This window comes from Cygnus olor, chromosome 4 (assembly GCF_009769625.2).
Source record: "Cygnus olor isolate bCygOlo1 chromosome 4, bCygOlo1.pri.v2, whole genome shotgun sequence".
Taxonomy (NCBI): Eukaryota; Metazoa; Chordata; class Aves; order Anseriformes; family Anatidae; genus Cygnus; species Cygnus olor.
The window spans coordinates 75,814,998-75,820,942 of NC_049172.1; positions in this window are offsets into that span (position 1 = coordinate 75,814,998).

The following is a 5,945-nucleotide window of genomic DNA, read 5'->3' on the forward strand; positions in this document are numbered from 1 at the left end:
CGATACGCTTCTGGCCGTTGGTTTTGCTTCTTGCACCGAGAGGGGATGCCGGCACTGGGACCGGGTACTGCTCGCTTCCCTTCCTGCCCTGAAACCGCAACGCTCCTCTGTCACCCCCACCCATTTCAGTTCTTCCCCTGGGGAACCAGGCCAAGGATTCATTAGAGTTAACACCCTAATAATAATGCTGATTAAGCCTAATAAACCTTGCTAAAGCGCTGACTCCCTTGCTCGCCCCTGTGCAAAACAGGGACAGCTGCAAGGCACGCTCACCCGAAACACTGCGGGGCCCCTGGGCTCGATGGCCGGAGGTGACAGCGCAGGGGAGGAGGGGACAGGGAACAGGGACAGGGAACTTTTCTGGGGTTTCCCAGCACAAACGGCAAGTCGAGATAGCGCAGCCCCGTCCGAGCCCTCCTGGCACTCCAGCCCCTGCTGAGGTCCTGTCTACAGGCACCCAGCAGATGCAGGCAGCTGGACACTGCCCGGGAGCCTGCCCCGGCTCAGCAGCACCTCCCCAGATCCCCAAAAGCCCAATGCCAGCATTTTTCAGGTGGGTGCCATTTGGCAATGCCTCGCTCTGTCCACCCGCTGCCCCAAGCAGCTCCTGCCCTGCCTGGGTTGAGCTCTGCAAAGCACCAGGGAGGGCTCCCTGGAGGCTGAACACCTCCTGCTGCAGCTCACCCTGGTGCTGTGCAGATCCCAGCCCCTCTGAGGGAGGACGGGAGGGATGGCAAGCACTGCAGAAAACAAAACCACGCCGAAAAATAAACCTGTGCAAGTGCCCTGAGAACCAGAGGCACTGCCCTGCCATCTCCCATGCCCGCAGCTCGCTGGCAGCCCTGCAGAGCAGCTGTACATCAGCAGCCTGGCAGACGACCAGGAGATTTTCCAAGGCTTTCAGCCACCAGAAGGCATCAGGGGCACAGGCCGGAGGGCAGAGGCAGCGTGGAGCTGTAAATGTCTTTCTAAGAAAGGGCAGCCAGTGGCCAGGGCTGGCGGAGGGGACGGAGCTGGGACCATAGGCCGAAGGAAGCACTCGGTGTGAGGCTGGAGCATGGCAGACGAGGTCCCGGTGGCTGCTGGCAGATATGACGGGCATTGGCATGTCCAGAGTGACTCGCTGCTGAGGCATCTGCCCCCAAAATGCTGTGAGGGATGTGACTTCACCATTACTAGACGTTGGCATTTCTCCTCATTCCGCCGTTCACCCAGCAGAAGCACCTCCGCTTGCCACCAGGCCGAGAGCCTCGGCCCATGGCCCTGCGCAGGCCTTGGGATCACAGGGGCTGGTGGCCACCCCCAGGGGCTTGTAAAGAGATTTTCTGTGCAGAACCGGCCTCCTTCCCCCTGCCTCCAGCCCTGACCACTCAATATCTGCTGCCAAAAGACTGCAGAAGCAGGGGCACCCGCCCAGGCCGCAGCTGGGTCACGCAGCCCAGCAGCTGAGGCCGAGGGGGGGATTTTGATATCCCAGCCCCAGCCAAGAGCAGCACGTGTTGTGTGGGGGCAGGGGACCCCTCACAGCCGTGGCACTGGAGGCAGAGAACAGCTATCTATTTTCAGCACGTTCCTGCCCTCCTTGGCCCTCATTATTTATAGGGTTCAGAGGAGGCAGCCAGCCTGGTGAGGTGCATGGGCACAGAGCTGCTCAGGAACACCCCAGGCACCCTCCTTTGGTGTTCCCCCGCTGCTCAGTCAGCACAAATGCCTCGCTGTTAGCCTGACACGGATCCTTCTGCACAGGGCCAGGACAGCTGCACCGTAGCACAGCAGCTCTACATAAAGTGGCTCTACTCTATGCCTTGATAGATAGGCCAAAAAAAAAAAAAAAAAAAAAAGGGTTCCATATACCCAATTTCACATAATGTCCCATTAATAAGACTGTAGGGGCTCCCTATACCCAATTTCACATAACGTCCTGTTAACAAGACTGTAGGATACCACAGAAACTTACCTCCTCGTGCACAGGCATGCAGGCCACGAAGCATACCTGGCATGCTGTGTCCTCCAGCTCCAGCCCGCGGGGCTCAGAGCCTCGGAGACTTCCCAGGGGAAAGGCTGGGACATATCGAATCGAACCTGGGCACAGGACCCAGCACAGACCTTAGCAAACTAGCCGGAGTCTCTCTCTTCTTTTATGTTTGCATCAATTTTGACGTAGTTTCTGCTGTAGCTAGACCACGACAGGGTTGCAGCAGATGTGCACACGCATGAAGTCAGTCTGTGTAAGAAGAAAACCCTCTTCCCTATGAAGAGCCCTCACAACTGTCCTCATCACCGTGGAATTTGAGTGCCTTCCAGAAGGGTATTAATCAACAGGGCTTTCATTTGTCATGCGGAGGTCATTCACCGTCCCACAGGGTCTAATTTGGCCCAGAGAATTCAGTTTATCTGCTGATGTAGGGAGAAAAATATTAATAAAAGCTTGACTTTCAAGCTTTGCTTGTGTGAAAGCATCGCGTCTATCCCATTTGCAGCAGCTCAGCTGAATTCGTTCCTCAAGCCTGGGCCGAGCACACCTCAGGACTTCGTGGTAGGGTCTGGGCTGTCCACAAGCACAGCCATCCAGCTGGCTAGCCAGTAAATGCTGCATGAAGGAAGCAATTATATTAAAGTCTTCTTTAAAGGATTATAGTTTGATCTGGACTATTGTACAGCCAGCCAGGAAGCACTATTCCTTCTTAATTAGAATCTCATTTCAGGAAAAGTGAATTATAAAGCCAGACGCTTTAACAGGCAGGCGGAAGCAGTTAGCTTACCTACTTGCACAGGGCAAACTTCTCTTCAGCGTCTTCCTCTTCCAGGTCCTCCCGTTGCATTGTCCTACAGCCCATGGCACAACCACTACTGAATTTACCCCCGGCTGCAGGCAGCAGAAGCCCCTCTGGGAAGCCAGGAGCCTCCCTCCAGGAGCTGGGCACTCCAGACCCGGCCATAGCCAGACAGGTGAACAGTAACACAACCACATTCGGTGCAGGACTTCCCAAAGAAGTCACACACTTCAACTTTCCTTTGCCATGGGAACCGATCGTAAGGGTGATGTAAATCCTTCCGTTTATCAGTGAGGGAAGAGACCGTGTCCCTAAGAGAATCAGCTCAAGTTCCTCACCCATTCCCTTGAAGCTGCCTGATGAGGCAGACATCTAACCTGAAAGTGGTTCTCTGCAGGAAGGACTCCAAAGCACCCATCAAAAAACAGAGGATTTAACATAAATATAAATATAAATAATTATATATGTAAATATAAATATCGTAAGGATGGTATTTAGAGCACAAAAGGTAGAACTAGTGGAAATGATCACACAAGAGGAAATGGAAAGCATTTCAGAAGCACGAATGGGCCTCTTGCTTGAAAAAGGCACCTTTCAAAGCACAAGGTTGCTTTCTAGAGCCCTCACTCCACTGGTTCCTTGCCCCAACCACCTCAAGTTCAGCTTGCTCAGGGTACATCAACAGGCAGTGCAAAGCCAAATGCCAGCCATTAAATTAACTCGGTGACAAACAAGGTAGAATTGAATGATAACTGAAGCAGATCAAAGCTGCTTTCGGTTTCTGGATTTAGCTCAAAAGACCGCTTTTTCTTCCATCTTTGAGACGGCAGCTCTGACAGCAGGCCTTTCGGTGAGATCCAGACATGTATTTGGCACCTACACAATAACCATTGTGTGGGGTGGGCATGGCAAACACTGATCAAAGAACATTTCTGGTTAACTAAGAACAAAAGCTTGCACCTCTAGCATCCTAAAATAAAAATAAAAAAATACAGTTCCACCCTCTTTAAACTCCACCAGATTTGCAGAACTTACCCTAAAAGTCTCTGTCTGGTAGTGGATTAAGACGAGATGACTCCACTCTGGAATCAGGGCAAGACAAGCATAATTTCCTGAGTTTCTGGAAAGAAGTTGTCCCATTTTCGAACCCATGACTCCAAACGTCAACAGTCTCTTTCCAGAGAACTGTAAACACTAGATGCTTTTCACCCAGCATGAGCTTTATCTGACCCAAGGACAAGGAATTGTAAAGTGGAATGGATGTGAGTCATCTTCACTAGCATCCGTCATGAAGAAACCATGAGAAGGATGGATGACCACACCGTTCAAGGACGTGACCGGGCAGGAGACCTGCCGCTGCTCCTGTAAACCTGGCCACTGACTTCATTTTTGTAAGTTCTGAGAAACTGCAGCTCCTCCCGGTGTCATCTGGAATGCCAGGTGCTTACCCCAGGGGGAAGGAAGAGACATTCAGTGCTCCTCTAAAACACTTTCCTCCCCACACTGCATGCAAAGTGCACGTTTGCTTTACAGTATTTCGGAAAGAGCCACAAACTTCAGAGTTCAGAAACTCTTTGTGCAGCCCAAGACCAGCATAAGACATCCAAGAACAATTTTCAGACCACGCTTTCTGATATACTGAAGTATGCCTGGACAGAAAATTTTAACAGAAGCAACCACATCTCCCCGAGCAATAGAAAAATGCTCCGACATTATTACCAAATGAGGAATTACAGCTATTTCTTGCTAAAGCTCTCATGCTGCAACTCTAATGACTCACAGAACAGCAGCGACTGCTCAGAGTATTTTGGCAGTTACTGAACACCTTTAAGCAAGGTTAAAAAAAAATAAAATTGCAGCAGCTCTTTGTTTTGAAAGGTTTTACAGCATGTAGCTCTCTACTTAGGAGGATGGGTGCTCCAACTGCTTGCAATAGACTACCTCTACCTCTCTTTGGTTTGCAATGTACTCGATTATTGACCTCTATGCTTCTGTAAGGGAGCAATGAACAGGCATAGTAGGGCCATTAAAAAGCTACCATCAGCTGTGTTATCTGAATGCAGGAAGACTTCCAAGTATATCCTGAAGCATCAGTATGGCCCTTAAGCTTTCTCGGGAGTGTTTTTTTCTTCTCATCAGCTGAAAGTTTAAAAGCATTTTTCAGAGGCCAAGTGGCTTTAAATGAGCTTTCAGTGAGGCAACATCTTGTCGTGACTAACACGACTGAATTTCTTGTAGCAGGGGAAAAAGCCTATTCATATGTATATCAGGGAATCGCATGACAAACCTCAGTACTGGCAAGTTTGAGCATCTTCTGCTTCAACAAAACTGCCTTCTAGCCCCAGAAGAGCACCCTGAAAGCAAAGCAGCCTGCACCCAAACTGATTCCAAAGGCAATGCAGTGGAAGCAGCAAATAGGTAAAAGCAAATTTTGAGAAGTGGAAGGTTGTAAGGATGTAAGCCGTTCTCACAGCTGATCTATCACAGCCACATGATACTGTATTGTTTTTAATCTGCAGTTTTCAACTTCAGATTTCTGAGACCAGACCAGGCAGATGTGGCCTTCTGACACATTGGATTATGTTTTTGATTTTTTTTGCATTCTATTCTGATAAGCAGAGCACACCCAGATACATTCTCAGAGTATTTCCTTTCATAAAATAAAAATTTATAAATCAAATAAATGCATGTAACAGCTGCTTTTACAGCATGTGCCAACACTAGCACATGCCACAGCTTGAAAAATATTATTCTAAATCTTTGTCTATGTCTTTGCAGTATAGTATAGTTCTACTGACCTTCCAGGAAATTATTTCCTATCATTATAGGATTTGATTCATTACATCCTGATGTGAACTCCAGGGATTACTGGCAGAGCTAGATCACAGTCACCACTGTGACCGCTCAGCGAAGGGGTGAACCAAGAAGTTCTGTGACATTCCTAGTGAACACGACTGGTCAAAAAGTCTCCGTTGTGCCTCACCCTCTGGAGGAATTTATTGTTACAGTTGTTCCTCGAACTAAATTGCTGTAAAGATTTTAAGTACAGAACGCTGTATGAAAAAAGAAAGGCACTGTTCGCACACTTAGGTTTCCTCAGGTGTCTTTTCCTGTGTATACACCGTATCTACTCTGTGGTAAGCCAATGAAACAGACTTCAGGCATGTATCA